Source organism: Myotis davidii, unplaced genomic scaffold (assembly GCF_000327345.1).
Source record: "Myotis davidii unplaced genomic scaffold, ASM32734v1 scaffold758, whole genome shotgun sequence".
NCBI classification, from domain to species: domain Eukaryota; kingdom Metazoa; phylum Chordata; class Mammalia; order Chiroptera; family Vespertilionidae; genus Myotis; species Myotis davidii.
The window spans coordinates 5,100-21,201 of NW_006288951.1; the positions used below are offsets into that span (position 1 = coordinate 5,100).

At 41.1% G+C, this 16,102-nt stretch overlaps 1 pseudogene; it reads left to right on the forward strand.

The window, feature by feature from the left end:
- Window positions 1–342: 342 nt before the first annotated feature.
- On the forward strand, window positions 343–2,352 carry LOC102764822 (annotated as a pseudogene).
- The last annotated feature ends 13,750 nt before the right edge of the window (window positions 2,353–16,102 follow it).

Below are 16,102 nucleotides of genomic sequence, written 5' to 3' on the forward strand. Positions count from 1 at the left end.
ATACCAGATTCTTTTACCCTCCATAACTGCCAAGTGTGCATCTTTAAAGTCAAGGCTAAAGGTGCCTGAGCTGGAGGTGGCACTGGGGAATGACAGAAATTTACCACTAACCAAAAAGTATTGCCATCTGTTTGAACCAAACCTGTGCATTAATCAAATCGATACTTTTAGAAAAACCCAGATGCCTCTTATAGAGAGCGCGAGTTATATGGACAACCATCATCCCATGAGAGTAGGAATTTGCCATTTCATCTGAACATTCTGTGGTATTGAGATTTTATAAAGAGTTTGTTTATGTTGTTCTCAGACCTAGCAGCTGCTTTCTCCAGCTCAGCCTTCAAGATGGGGAAATCCTTCGCCAATTTCATGTGCAAGGAGGACTTGCATCCCACCTCCACATCCAATATCAAGAAAGTGTGGATGGCAGAACAAAAAAAACTATATAATAGAAGAGAAACATGTAAATTGACCATCCCTCCACTACACTCATCAGCCAATCAGGAGTGGGTATGCAAATTAACCCATCAAAGATGCCGTTTGGGGGGACATGGCTCCCTCGGTCACTCCTTTGGGGGGACGTGGCTCCCTTGGTCTCAGGGTGGAGAGCAGAGCAGGAGAGCCAGAAGCTTGGGGGGTCATGGGTCTCTTGGTTGCTCCCAGTGTGGGGAGCACCAGGAATTCTGGGAATAGTAGTTCTGGTGGCAGATGGATCTCCTAGACACTAGAGCAAAGTAGCCTGGAGCAAGTTACTGTTACGGTGGGGGATGGAGGGAAAGCAAAGGTGAGAGACATAAGTAAAATCAGAGTGTCTAGGAAAAAGTAAAGGGAAGGTATTCTAAAACTTACAGGAAATCTCCACCAATGAAGCAAAGGGAAAAAAAGCGTCTATTATTCTGTGAGCAACAAACCAAACTGGGTTGGGGGGTCTCAGACAATTCGCTCATATGATTGCAAAAACAGGCAGAAACTCCCGGATTGCAGAGGGCTCCCCTGAGGGCTCCCAGATTGGAGAGGGTGCAGGTTGGGCTGAGGGACCATCCCTCCAACTCCCCAACCCCCGTGCATGAATCTTCGTGCACCAGGCCCCTAGTCATATGATAAGAAGAAACAAGAATTAATGCAAAAATATCTTAAAGAACAAGAATCATATGATAATAGATTGCTTATGGGAGATGAGCATATAAAGAATGGCCTTAATTTCATGTATGAAGCCCCACCAGAAGCTAAAAAAGAACAGGAGCTAAAAAAGAAAATGAAGAGAAAGAAGAAACAGGAGAGACTGAATACAAATTTGAATGGCAGAAAGGAGCGCCACGAGAAAAATATGCCAAAGATGACAGAACATCCGAGACCAGCCCTTTGGTCTTCAGATTCGAAATGTGAGGTGCATTAAATGTCACAAATGGGGTCATGTCAACACAGATCAGGAATGTCCTTTGTTTGGTCTTTCTGGAATCAATGCAAGTTCAGTTCCCACCCATGGCTCAGCACCATCAATGCACCCTTTGGAGCTAATAGCAGAGGTGAGAGACAGTGGGTTTGCACTGCAGTGAAATGTGCTCTGGAGAAACTTGACCACAAATGATTCATCATAGGAGTATGTTGCAAGTGAGGGTAAAGAAGGTCCAGAAGTCGAATTTTTAAAGTTACTAACAACCAAACAAAAACAGAAACTTCCCAGGAAATAGGATCGACTTGAGAAGGAAAACAAGAAAAAGAAAAAAGGTAGAAAAAGCTTCAGCAGAGTAGAAATAAACATAAACACAAATCTTCCTCCCCTTCTTCCTTCTCCTACTCTTCCTCCCCCTCTTCCTACTCCTCTTCCTTCTCCTCCTTCAGTGAGACTTCAGAAAGCAGCAGTGAGAGTGACAACAAAGAAAAAAAATACAAAAGAAAGAAAAACAAATGTTCAAGAAAGAAAAACAGTGATATGGGAGAAAAGGACAAGTCTATGAAGAGAAAACTTTATGAAGAACTTTCTAGCAATCACTGTAATAAGGAGAAAGCCAAGGAAGAGCCTCGATTTATAAAACCAGAGAGTTCTAGGGAGACTAGCAAATGGAATTATTCTGATTTTGACAAATAGTCCAGGAGCCATAACCACAGCCCAGAGAACAGAGGATCTGAAAGAAATGAGAGGAGCAGGAGAAGCCGAAGCAGAAGTCATAGTAGTTACAAGGAAAGGAAAGTAAAAAAAATGTTCTTAGCAGAGTCCCAGTGAAGAGTGGAATACAAGAAATGATGCCAGAAGCCACGGCACAGATATATTCAGAGGAGGAAAAATGGACAGAGAAAACTCGGGAGATAAGCATACTAGAGTGACACACAGAGAATGAAGCAGTAGAGAGAATAGAGACTGCGTGTGACAATTAGCTGGAAATAAAAATATCTCTTCTTATCAAATACTTTTAGCAAGGGCTAATATGTACTATTGTCTTTCTAATAAAAAAGCTCTCTTTTAGTTTTCAGTCTCTGTGAAATGAATCACGGCACAGATATATTCAGAAGAGGAAAAATGGACAGAGAAAACTCAGGAGATAAGCATACTAGAGTGACACAGAGAGAATGAAGCAGAAGAGAGAATAGAGACTGCATGTGACAATTAGCTGGGAATAAAAATATCTCTTCTTTCTTATCAAATACTTTTAGCAAGGGCTAATATGTACTATTGTCTTTCTAATAAAAAAGCTCTCTTTTAGTTTTCAGTCTCTGTGAACTGCCATATCAAGGAAAAACTACATGAATCTCATAAGAATGAACTTTGCAAGTACTTGTAAGTAATCTATTTTGGAGCTGTAAAAATATTTTCTATTGATAAGTATTTTTGTTCCCTCTATACCAGATTTAAAAAACACACAAACACCATAAACTCTGGGAAAAAAAGATTTTATAAGTTTCTCTCCAGTTCTTTATTTTGAGTCAAGCATGTATGGATTTGGAGTCCTTTGGCATCGGTGCTATAAGTGGACATTCTTTTTCTTCTTGCCTCTTCCCTAACCCCTTGCTATGCCATAGAAAGGCTCCTCATGCTGCATGTCAGCTGGGGCCGGAGACAGTTCCCACAATACCCTTGTTTCTGATTCCATCTCAGTGGACACCAGCCACTCATCGGCTTCCTTGGGGTTTCTTTGAAAGAAGTGGGTGGAAATTATTTCTCAGCCACCCTGGTGTTAAAAGCTAATGGTAAATTACTCACCGAGAGAGCATATCCCATTTCCTTTTTCTGATCCCACTGAAAAATTGCACTTGGCTCCCTTGATGGGCGTATGAGGAGATGCTTACCAGAGTTGAAATGAGATTTTGTCCAGGGTAAGGCTTTAGGAAAGCTGTGGTGGCCATAACCAGGCATCTGTATGTAGTTCTAGATCTATGAAATGTTTACTTAATCAGAGGGCTGTTCTCAGCAGACATGTTGTTAGAGCAGGGGTTATACAAACCCACACAAGTTGATTTCCCTTTGCAATTTATAGATGGCTGTGCAAGTCAAAGGTTGTTTTTGTTTTTCGTTTTTGTTATTTTTACCAGTAAATGGCTGACAGAAACAGGATGGAGCCCATGCTCTGGTCCTCAGAAAATCTCTAGTGAGTTTACTATGGCCTTTATGTTTTTTTCCACTATATTTTTATTTTTTAAATATTACTTTGATTAGTTTCAGGTGTACACCATAGTGGTTAGAGAATCATATATTTTACAAAGTGTTTCCCTTTATATTTTCAGTACCCACTGGCACCATACACAGTTATTATAACATTATTGACTATATTCTCTATGCTGTACTTTACATCCCTGTAACTATTTTGTAACTACCAATTTGTACTTAATCCCTTTACCATTTTCAATCAGCCTCCCACCCACCTCCTCTCTGGCAATTATTAGTCTGTTCTCTGTTTCTGTGAGTCTGTTTCAATTTTGTTTGTACATTTATTTTGTTCTTTAGAATCACATATACCAGTAAGTGAAATCATATGGTATTTATCTTTCTTTGACTGACTTATTTCACTTAGCATAATACACTCTAGGTCCATTCATGCTGTCACACATGGTAATACTGCATTCTTTTTTATGGCCAAGTAATATTCCATTGTATATGTGTATCACCACTTTTGATGGGCGCTTGGTTTGCTTCCTTAGCTTGGCTATTATAAGTAATGATGTAGAGAACATAGGGGTGCATATATTTTTTGGAATTGATGTTTTGGGTTTCTTTGGATATATATCCAGAAGTGGAATCACTAGGTCATAAAACAGGGCCACTTTTAATTTGTTGAGTAGTCTCCATACTGTTTTCCATAATGGCTACACCAATCTGCATTCCCACCAGCAGTGCATCAGGGTTTCCTTTTTCTACATTGTTGTCAACACTTGTTTATTGATTTATTGATAACTAGAGGTCTGGTGCATGAAATTAGTGCACAGGTAGGGTCCCTAGCCCTGGCTAATGATCAGGGCCAATTGGGCCTTCAGGCTGCCAGCTGGGGCCTTCCTTCATTCTGTGTCGCCCCCTGGTGGTCAGCACATGTCATAGTGATTGATCGAACTCCTGGTCTCCTGGTCAAACTCCCAAGGGGACAATTTGCATATTAGGCTTTTATATATATAGATAGCCATTCTGATAGGTATGAGGTGATGTCTCATTGTGGTTTTAATTTGCATTTCTCTGATAATTAGTGACTTTGAACATCTTTTCATATGTTTCTTGGCCATCTGAATGTCCTCTTTAGAGAAGTGTCTGTTAGGCCCTCTGTTCTTTTTTTAATTGGATATTTTGTTTTTTTGATGTTGAGTTAAGTTCTTTATAAATTTTGGATAGTAATTATGGACAGATGTTTTCTCTAATATGTTAATAATGTGTCCTAAATTTGCTAAAATATGATAGGCTTCACATTTGTGAAAATTCACCAAAAGAAGTTAAGTCGGAGGCATTTTTAAGACCTATATTTTGAATTGTTGAAAATATATTTTAAATATTCCTAAAATGAAGGAATCCAAAAAGGTGTGAATTCTTGAGATGGAAAGAGACCACAGACATGCCCCAGGTTAGACTACATTTCAAATATACTTGGCTAAGGATAGAAAATTATATTTGGAAGTAAAGTGACCACACAGAGTATGTTTGGACTATGTGATTGGGCCAATGAGATGTACACAGAAATGATCTAAGCCAGCGGATGCCAACCGGTGGTCTGTGGACCACTGGTGGTCCATGAGGTCTGAAAAGTTGGCGACTGCTGGTTTAAGGAAACCTTTGGAGCAGTGGTTGCCAACCGGTGGTCTGCAGACCACTGGTGGTCCATGAGGTCCGAAAGGTTGGCAACCGCTGATCTAAGCCATCTATAGGACTCACCCTTAAGAACATGCCATATGTTCCAGAATGGAAGCAGCTGTGATCCCTGAGTCACCATTTGGAGGAAAGTTGCAGTACCTGCACAGAATAAGATGAGCAAGAAACCAGTATTCACTGTGCTAAGCCAAGGACAGTTCAGGGTATATGCCTTATACAGCACAGCCTATCCTGATACAATATCCTAGGTTAGTGATGAGAACACTGGTTTCAGAGTCACAACACTTAGGTTCAGTGAGGTTGGACTATAAGAACTTGCTGATCATTAGTAGTATTTAATATTCAAGAATGGCAATTTCATATAATTCATACTAATAGTTCCTCCTCTGTAACCAGCTAGATATGTAACATTGAATAATCCACAAATCCCATTTTGATCTCATTTTCCTTATGTATTAAAATCAGACCTAATAGACCTCTTAAAACACCCCACCCAATAACAGCAGAATACACATTCTTCTCAAGGGTACAGAGAACATTCTTTAAGACATATATGCTATATGCTAAGCTGTAAAACAAACCTCGATAAATTTTAAAAGATAGAGATTATATGAAGTGTGGTCTCTAACTACAATTGGATTAAAATAGAAATCAATAACAGCAGGAAATTTGAAAAATACACAAAATTAAATTAAATATACTCTTCAATTATAAGAAGACATCACAAGAAATTAGAAAATACTTTCAAATGAATAAAAAAGGAAAGCACAACATACCCAAAGATATGTAATACACTGAAAGCATGCTCAGAACTTTATAGCTACAGATGGGAACATTATAAAAGAAAACGATCTCAAATTCAGCCTAACTTTTCATTTTTTTTTTGTTATTGTTAATCCTCACCCAAGGATTTTTTTCCATTGATTGTTAGAGAGTGGAAGGGAGAGGAAGAGACAGAGAGAGAGAGAGAGAAACATCGATGTGAGAGAGACACATGGATTGGTAGCCTCCTGCACATGCTCCAACTGGGGATTGAACCTGCAACCCAGGTACAACCCAGGACCCTTCAGTCCATGGGCCAATGCCCTAACCACTGAGCAACTGGCTAGGGCTAACCTATCATCTTAATAAACAAACAAAAAAAGAACAGCAAACTAAACCCAAAGCAAGAAAAAACAAAGAAATAATAAATATTAGAGTGAAAATAAGAGAAACTAGAAAAACAATAGAGAAAATAACAAAACAAAAAATTGATTCTTTGAAAAGATCAGCAAAGTTGATGCACCTTTTTCTAGACTGACCAAGAGAAAAAGAGAAAGGAATCAAATTACTAAAATCAGGTATCAAAGGGGGAACATTACTACCAAACCTATAGAAACAAAAAGGATTATAAGCAAATACTATGAACAATTAATTGTATGTGAAAAAATTAGATAACCTAATGGAATAGACAAATTTCTAGAGAGACATAAACTACCTAAAATTGACTCACTAAAGAAAATATGAATATATAACAAGTGAGAGATTGAATTAGTAATTTTAAAATTTTCTACAAAAAAAACAAAAAGATCAAGCCGAGGTGATTTCACAGTTGAATTCTACATTTAAAGAAGAATCAATAACAATCCTTAACAAACTTTTTAAAAAACCAGAAGAGGATGGTGGGATATATCTCGATGCATTCTATGAGGCCATTACCCTGGTCCCAAAACTAGACATAGACATCATAAGGAAAATACAGACCAATATCTCTTATGACTACACACACACACACACACACACAAACCCTCAAAAAATTCAAGCAAATTGAATCCAGCAATATATATAAAGAATGATATATCATGACCAAGTGGGATGTATCCCAAGAATGCAAGGTCGTTTCAACATCTGAAGAATAATGTAATATATCATATCAATAGAATAAAAGACAAATCATAGATAAATAGGAGCAGGAAAAGCATTTGACAAATTTCAATTCTCCTTCATAATAAGCACATACAACAAAAACATGAACTTTCTCATCCTGATCAATGGCATCCATAAAACCTCACTGAAGTATCATACTTAATGATTAAAGACTGAAACTCCCTCCCACCCCCAATCAGGAACAAAACAAGGGTTTTTGCTTTCATCACTTCTATTTAAAATTTTACTATAGGTTCTAGGTAGGACACTTAGACAAGAAAAGAAATAGAAGTATTGTCAAAATTTGTGACGGAGACCTTAACCTAGACAGGAATCTGGAGAGCAGTGGAAGGAGCAATATGTTCCTTCCTGTGTCAGTCACAGAATCCCTACAGGAAGATCTCTAGGTTTACAACAAAGCTCTATGGTTATAACAGCCCCACCCCTTAACATCCTCTCCCCTCTGTAAAAAGGGTCTTCCAGCTTCCTCTTGCTCTCTTTTAGTACATGGCTCCCCATGGTTGCATGTACTGGGTTGCAATCCTTTCTTTTTCCCAAATAAATTGTTTTGGTGAGGGAATACTTATTTGTTGTTTGTTTACAGTTGACAATATTTATATTCGAAAGGAAGAAGTAAAACTATTTTCAGATGACATGATCTTTATATATATAATTGATTTTTTTTACGGAGCGGAAGGGAGAGGGAGAGGGATAGCAAGTTAGAAACATCGATTCAGCTGCCTCTTGCATGCCCCCTACTGGGGATGTGCCTGCAACCCAGGTACATGCCCTTGACAAGAATCGAACCTGGGACCCTTGAGTCCACAGGCTGACGCTCTATCCGCTGAGCCAAACCAGCTAGGGCGACATGATCTTTAATATAGAAATTCCTAAGGACTTCACTAAAAAAAACCCTGCTAGAACTAAAAATGAGTTGAACAAAATTATAGGATGTACGCCCATTATAAAAAATCAATTATATTTTTTATAGACTAGCAATGAACAACCCAAAAATGAAATTAAGAGAACAATTCTAGAGGAGAACCAAGATGTTGTTGTAGGAAAATGCCTCCCACAATGACATCAAAATTACAACTAAAATACAGAACAACCATCATTCAGGACCACCTGAAATCTGGCTGAATGGAGGTCCTACAACTATAGAAGTAAAGAAGAAAGTACATTGAGATGGTAGGAGGGGCGGAGGTGCTGAACAGGCTGGTCCAACACCCATGTGTGGAATTGTTTTAGTCAAGAGAGATATCTCTGCTGTGGAGGCCTCCCATGAGAAGCAAGGGATCCCAGCCACACACCAGAGCCCCAGCCCAGAGTTCCAGAGCTGGGAAGAGAAGTCCCCCATAACTTAGAGCTGTAAAAATCAGAGGGGATTGCGGCTGAGTGACACAGAGGCTGCCAGAGTCCCAGGCCAGAATAAAAAAGACAATAGCAAGTGTTGATGAGTTGTGGAGAAATGCAACACTCATACATTGCTGTTGAGACTATAAAATGGTGCAGTTGCTTTGGAAAACTTCTTGGATCCTCAAAATGTTAAACATAGAGTTACCATATAACCCAGCAATTTAACTCCTAGATATATACCCAAGATAAATGAAAACATGTCTATTCAAAAACTTGTACATGAATGTGAATATTCACATCACTATTTATAATAGCCAAAGGGTAAACAACACAAATGTTCATCAGATGATGAATGAATAAACAAAAAGTGGTATATCCATACCGTAGAATATGACTTGGCTGAAAAGAAAAAAGGAACAGAGTACTGATACAACATGGATGCACCTTGAAAACATTATGCTAATTGAAAGAAGCCAGACACAAAGGACCCTTTATTGTACGCTTCCATTTATATGAAATGTCAAAAATAGGCATATCTATAAAGTAAGAAATTAGATTAGTGGCTGTCTGGGGCTGGAGTGGGGGTCAGGAATTGGGAATGACTAGTAGATATAGGGTTTCTTTTTGGGGTGATGGAAATATTCCAAAATTGGACTGTGTGATTACTTTTAGCTGTTTAACTGTACGCTTTCAATGAGTGAGCTGTAGAGTATGTGACATATGTCTCAATAAAAATGTTATTAAAAGGTGATGTACAGTGGTTTTTAAAAACATGTGCATATATTGCAATTTGCTTCATTGTGGTTATCTAGTGAACAAAATGGTAGCTGGAAAGAATGCTCAGCTAACAGGAAATGTGATTTCCATTCTGGCTTTGAGGTAGACTCTGGGAAATCACTTAAATTCTGGGCTCCAGTTTTCTAATATGAAAACAGCCTGTTTTAAAATGACTTCTGTGTTCCTTTCCTGCACTAATAGCCTGTCATTCTGTGGAAGCTAGATGTGAATCTGTATAGAGCTGTAGGAAATATATATTTATGTCTGAGTTTAAGTCCTATAACAAAGTAGCAAAGTGTAGAATGAGAAATAAAAGTCAGAAACATTCATCTAAGAAAAAAATAGGAGAAATAAGGAGAAAAAAATAAGAAATGAGTAAGTAGATTTTTTTTGTATGTGTGGCACATAGTTAGATAATTAAGTATCCATCTAGTTGGTTGAACTAAAAATTAACTCAAAATGGATTAAAAACTTGAACATAAGACCAGAAACTATAAAAATACAGGGTGAGGCAAAAGTAGATTTGCAGTTGTTCATATGGAAAATCATCTACACTAATAAAAGAGAAACATGGTAATTGGTGTACGACCACTACCCTTCCCATTGGCTAATCAGCGAGATATACAAATTAACTGCCAGCCCAGATGGCGGCCGGCAGCCAGGCAGCTTGAAACTAACATGAGGCTTGCTTGCCTCAGTGACGGAGGAAATCAAAGTCCCCCGCCTGCAGCTGCAGGCCTCTGAGCCTGCAGTTTAAGAAACTATGTAACAACTACCTCCAGACTTCAGCCAGCAGGATTGCAACATTGTATGCAAAGGCCAGAAACCTACTTTCAGCAGCGGAGGCCTAAGAGCTGGAGCCAAGCCTCAAGCTAAAGCGGGCCCAGAATTTAAAAAAAAAAAAAAGGAAAAAGGAGCGGTTGGGAGCTTCAGTCACCCCCAGCCTGAAAACAGCCCTCAGCCCCTCACCCAGACTGGCCAGGCACCCCAGTAGGGACCCCCACCCTGAAGGGTGTGTGACCAGCTGCCTTCAGGGCAAACCAGCCGGCCCCCACCCGCGCACCAGGCTTCTACCCTATATAATAAAAGGGTAATATGCCTCCCAGCATTGGGATCAGCGGAGCCACGAGGCCTCCCGGCACCGGGATCAGCGTGACAGGGGGCAGCACCCAAACCCCCTGATTGGCCCTGCTCTGTGCATGACAGGGGGCGGCGCCCCAACTCCCCAATCGGCCCTGCTCTCAGCCCGACCAGGGGCTGCACCTAGGGATTGGGCCTGCCCTCTGCCACCCGGGAGCAGGCCTAAGCCAGCAGGTCGTTATCTCCCGAGGGGTCCCAGACTGCTAGAGGGCACAGGCCGGGCTGAGCGACCCCTCCTCCCCGCCGAGTGCACAAATTTTTGTGCACCGGGCCTCTAGTACAATAATAAGTAGTAATTCAAGAGTAAACTCTGTGTTTTACATAGTCACAATTGTAAATCTACTTTTGCCACACCCTGTACATAGAAGACATAGGCAGTAAGCTCCTTGACTTCGGTCTTAACAATGTTTTTGTGGATTTGATTCCAATGGCAAGGGAAATGAAAGCAAAAATAAACATGTGGGACTACATCAAACAAAAAAAGCTTTTGCACAGCACAGGAAACAATGAACAAAACCAAAAGGCAGCCTACTGAATGGGAAAAGATATTTGCAAATGATGCATTTGATAAGGAATTAATATCCAAAATATATATTAAAAAAACTCATACAACTCAACAACAAATATACAACCTAATTAATAAATGGCAGAGAATCTGAGAAGACATTTTTCCCAAAGAGGTCATACATATGGATTGCATGAAAAGATAGTCAACGTCACTAATTATTAGGGAAATGCAAATCAAAACCACAATAAGATATCATCTCACACCTGTTGGAATAGCTATGATCAAAAAGGTAAAAAAACAACAATGTTGCAGAGTATGTGGAAAAAGGAAACCCTCACACACTGTTGTTGGGGATATATATTAATATAGTCAGTATGAAAATGAGTATGGAGGTTCCTAAAAAATTAAGAATAGGTCTATAATATGATCCAACAATTTCTCTTCTGGGTATTTATGTGAAGAATATGCAAAAAGCCTAATATGCTAAGTGTCCAGTCGACTGGTCGGCCAGTCAACCAATCAAAGTGTAATATGCTAATGATATGCTAAGGCCACTACAACTGCTCACTACGACAGCACTGACCATAGGGGAAGACGCTCTGACGAGTATGTTAGCTTGCTGCTGGGGTCCAGCCGATTGGGACCGAGCAAGATGGCCGGACACACCATGGAGCCCTCCCGCAGCCCTCCCTGGCTGGCCAACCTCCCGCATCCCTCCCTGGCCCCGATTGTGCACCGGTGGGTTCCCTCGGCCTGGCCTGTACCCTCTCACAAACCGGTGCCCCTCAGGGGATGTTGGAGAGCCGGTTTCGGCCCGATCCCACAGGCCAGGCCAAGGTACCCCACTGGTGCATGAATTTGTGCACCGTGCTTCTAGCCTATATAATAAAAGCCTAAACAGCCATTATGGCAAACGACTAGAATGACCGGTCGCTATGATGTAAACTGACCACCAGGGGGCAGATGCTTAATGCAGGAGCTGCCCCCTGGTGGTCAGTGCACTCCCACAGGGGGAGCTGCTCAGCCAGAAGCTGGGCTCACAGCTGGCAAGTGCAGCTGCCAAGGCAGGAACCTCTTCCAACTCTGCAGCAGCAGGCACAGTGGGCCAGGATGAACGCGAGTGGCACCCAGCCCTGAATCGGATTCCTCCCTGGCCGCCTGCCACTTCACACACTGCTACATCCCCCGAGGGGTCCCGGACTACAAGACGTTGCAGGCTGGGCTGAGGGAACCTCCCCACCCCCCAGTGTATGGATTTTGTGCACTGGGCCTCAAGTGTGGAATATAAAAACAAAACAAACAAGAAAACAAAAACAGATTCATAGAGGCAAACAACAGGTTAGTGGTTATTAGAGAGAAAGAGGGCTGACAGAGGATTAAAAGGGTAAAGGGGGTCAATTGTATGGTAACATGGAAACTAGATTTTTGGTGGTACACACGATGCAGTATATACAGATGTTCAATTATAATGTTGCACACCTGAAACATACAATGTTATAAGCTAATGTTAGCTAAAAAAAAAAAATACAGATATACTATTTTCTCTTCAATCATGGAAGGACGGGACCTATTTTTATGTCTCTTACTTATGATGAGATTTCTGATTAAAACAAAGTTATTACAGTTCTCATTCAGGGCATGCTGCTCAGAACAGAGCAGTGGGACCATCTCTTATAGTAAAGTAATGTAGTTCTAGGTTGCACTTTGAAAAATAGGTTCTAACTCTCTTCTAATATTGCATTCACAAAGCATAGAGCAAACACTCTGCATCAGTGGAAAGGTAGGAATTCATCATGCGTGCGCTCTGTTTTCTTTACCATCCAAGTCTGTTCCTAGGAATGGAAGATGTGTCTCAATTCTGCCTGGTCGGGTGGAAGTCCAGGCTCTTCACATGGTCCCCACTGACACCATGGGAAGGGGGTTGTTACTACCCAGTGGAGATAACCATCCTGACTCCCTACTCAGTCTTTTTGATTGTTTGTTTTAGCATTTAGACCAGCCGTGGGCAAACTACCGCCTGCGGGCCCGATCCGGCCCGTTTGAAATGAATAAAACTAAAAAAAAAAAAGACCGTACCCCTTTATGTAATGATATTTACTTTGAATTTATATTAGTTCACACAAACACTCCATCCATGCTTTTGTTCCGGCCCTCTGGTCCAGTTTAAGAACCCATTGTGGCCCTCGAGTCAAAAAGTTTGCCCACCCCTGATTTAGACCCTTAATTTTACATTATAGAAAGATAATGTAAACATAAAGTTTAACATAAAGTTTATACATCATATATTATTTATGTCCATAGTTAAAAAGAATATAAGAAGAAATCTAATTGATTAAAAAAATTTTAAACATCACATATTGAATCCTATTCTTCTGATTACTTTTCAACTTAGAGCCACTGACAGAAGTGATTTCAATACAATAGCACCATCAGTGCCACCAAAAACATTGGTGATGGATGCAGTGTGTGTGTGTGTGTGTGTGTGTGTGTGTGTGTGTGTGTGTGTGTGTTTAAGTGCTCTACTGACAGCCACATTATAAGTTTGATTGATGCTGGTCCTTTCCTATTTGACTGCTCATAGTTATGCTGTCTCCTCCATTGAATCACAGGTAGCTGGAAGGTAAGGGCTTCTCTTTGAAGTCAGCAGAATGCAACACATGCACTGATTGCACTAGTCTCTTATTGCTTTGAAAATTTTTCCATTTATTTAGAGGAATTGGCAATTTATCCCGCCTTGAGTTGCATTGCTTGGTGTGGAGAGAGAATTCTTCAGCACCTTGAAACATCAGCACCACCTGGAATCTCTGCCCCCCCCCCTGCCCACCCCCACCCCCCAGGCTCGCTGCATCAGAATCCTCATGTTTAACAAAATCCGAGGTGATTCAAGTTCGAGAAAAATTATTGCAGCTTTATCCCTTTGTAGGACGCTGTTTCTTAATTGCTGTAATGTTCTTGGTTGCTCCTTCTGGACTCCGGCCTGGCAGTCCCTCCTGGCCGTGGGCCTGTCTCCTCAGCTGCTCCAGGTGGGCACCTCACACCTGGTTTTCAGCACCAGCTTCTTCTGTGTTGCCTACACCGCAGCTTCCAGCTCGTCCTGGCCACACTGCAGCTCATCCCCAGGCCCTGGCAGCATGGCCCCCGGGGGTGAGGACGCACGTGGATGGGCTGGAGGAGACACCTCCTCTGCCCAGGGTGGTGGGTCTCTGCTCAGCTTCCTCTGACATCATCTTGGCCATAGGGATGGGCCTGGCAAAGGTGAAAGTCGAGGCTCCCCAAGCAGCCTTTGCTTGCAGGGGCTGGGGCAGGGCAGCCTGCTGTGCCGTCTTGCTGCAGCAGAGTGGTTATTTTCTAAAAGCTTTCTGTCTTGCTAGGCTGACCCTTTCTAAGACCTTTGGATACAGAAAGCAAGCTTCTGTTGGGGCTTTTTTGGTCTGCTCTCATCGGCACATTTCAGGGTTGGTGGCTTTTCCAGCACCGAGTCTGGGGCATCTGAGGCAGAAAGAAAACCCAGAGAACACACCACCATGTTGTTCTTGGGGCCCTGAGGTCCCGTGTTAGTCTGCCTTCTTCTCTATACCTTTAAGAGCCTCATATTTTATATGTCATGGCCAGTGCTTTTAGTTGTACGTAGTGGGAAGAATAGAGAAATTGGCCTCTGCTCCATTGCCCTGGAACAAGGCTTGACTTGCTTTTCACTCAACATTGTGCTTTTAAACTGTACTTACAATGGCACATTTAGAATGATTTGTTTATCTAATTAACTCCTGTATAGTATTCCATCGTATGACTAAACCTAAATTTACTTACCTATTCTCCGAATGACGGACATATATGTTATTTCAAACATCTTTGTTGTAACAGAGCTTCATTGAATATCCTTCCTTGCACCTGTCTCCTGTCTGCACATGAGTTTCTTTACACACCTACATGCAGCCCGGGTGAGCATAGAGTGGGCACATTTTCAGCTTTACCAGGTATTTCCGAATTTTTACTCTCCCACCGCTTCTTTGCCACACTTAGTATTGTTAGACTGTTTGATTTCTGCCAATCTGATGTGTGTGAAGTGGTATCTAATTGTTTTACTTTGTGTGTCTCTATTCCTAGTCTACTGGTCTTTAGATTTCTTCTCTGAATTGCTTGTTCATATCCTTTGCTGAGTCCTGGCTCAGGCTGCCATCAGCTATGTGATATGGAGCGAGTTACCTAAATTCTCTGTGTCTGTTTCCTCATCCGAGGGATGAAAAGTGTATAATAGGATTACTTTATAACTGCAGGGCGATTATTAGGATACAGTGCCTTCATGTATGTTGAAAACTGTGCTTCATGTACAGTAAGCACTGTGTGACTAATTATTATTCATTCATAGAACATGTATTAATTTTTATATGGATGTAAAGTCCTCATTTGTTCTCTTATAAATATGTTCTCTCTGACTGTGACTTGTCCATAAACTTAGTTTATAGCATATTTGATCAGATAGAAGTTTCAAATTTTTATAATAGTATATATCAATACCTTCCCCAATAATTTCTGCTATCTTTTTAAAGAAATCATCTTTCCCCCAGATAATGAAGTAGTTCTGCATTCTTTCTTTCAGTTGTTTTAAAATGTTGACTTTCACTTTTAGATATTTAATCTCCCTGGCATTTATTTGTATCTGGTGCGAGGAGATAGAAAGCCGAGTTAGGCCAAGACCGCAGGTGCTGGTTATGGGCATGAGGACTGGGGAGGGCGATGACCTGCACTCAGCTCAGTTTCATTTTCTGTCATTTACTTGGGAGCCAGTCAATGACCAGGACAAAGGATCACAGGAAGTTAAGGGCATTCATACAATAAAACAGCTCTCCAAAATTTCCTTTGTGGTCACGGAAGTGCATCTGATATTTGGGGTCTCAGCAGGCCCAGGAGAGGGAAGTGCCAGAGGCTGCAGAATCAAGACAGCCTGCCTTTTACATTATCTTGGAGGTTGAGAGGGCCCAGGAGAGTCACATCAAAATGTAAGATAGCACTGTGATCTCATAAAGATATTGGTACAACTCTGCAGTCCTTTCCATTTCTAATTAGGCCTTCTTGTGATTTTGGTGCCAGGAGATGACACAATTCTCCCAGCTCCATGAATTGGCTAGCCTTTC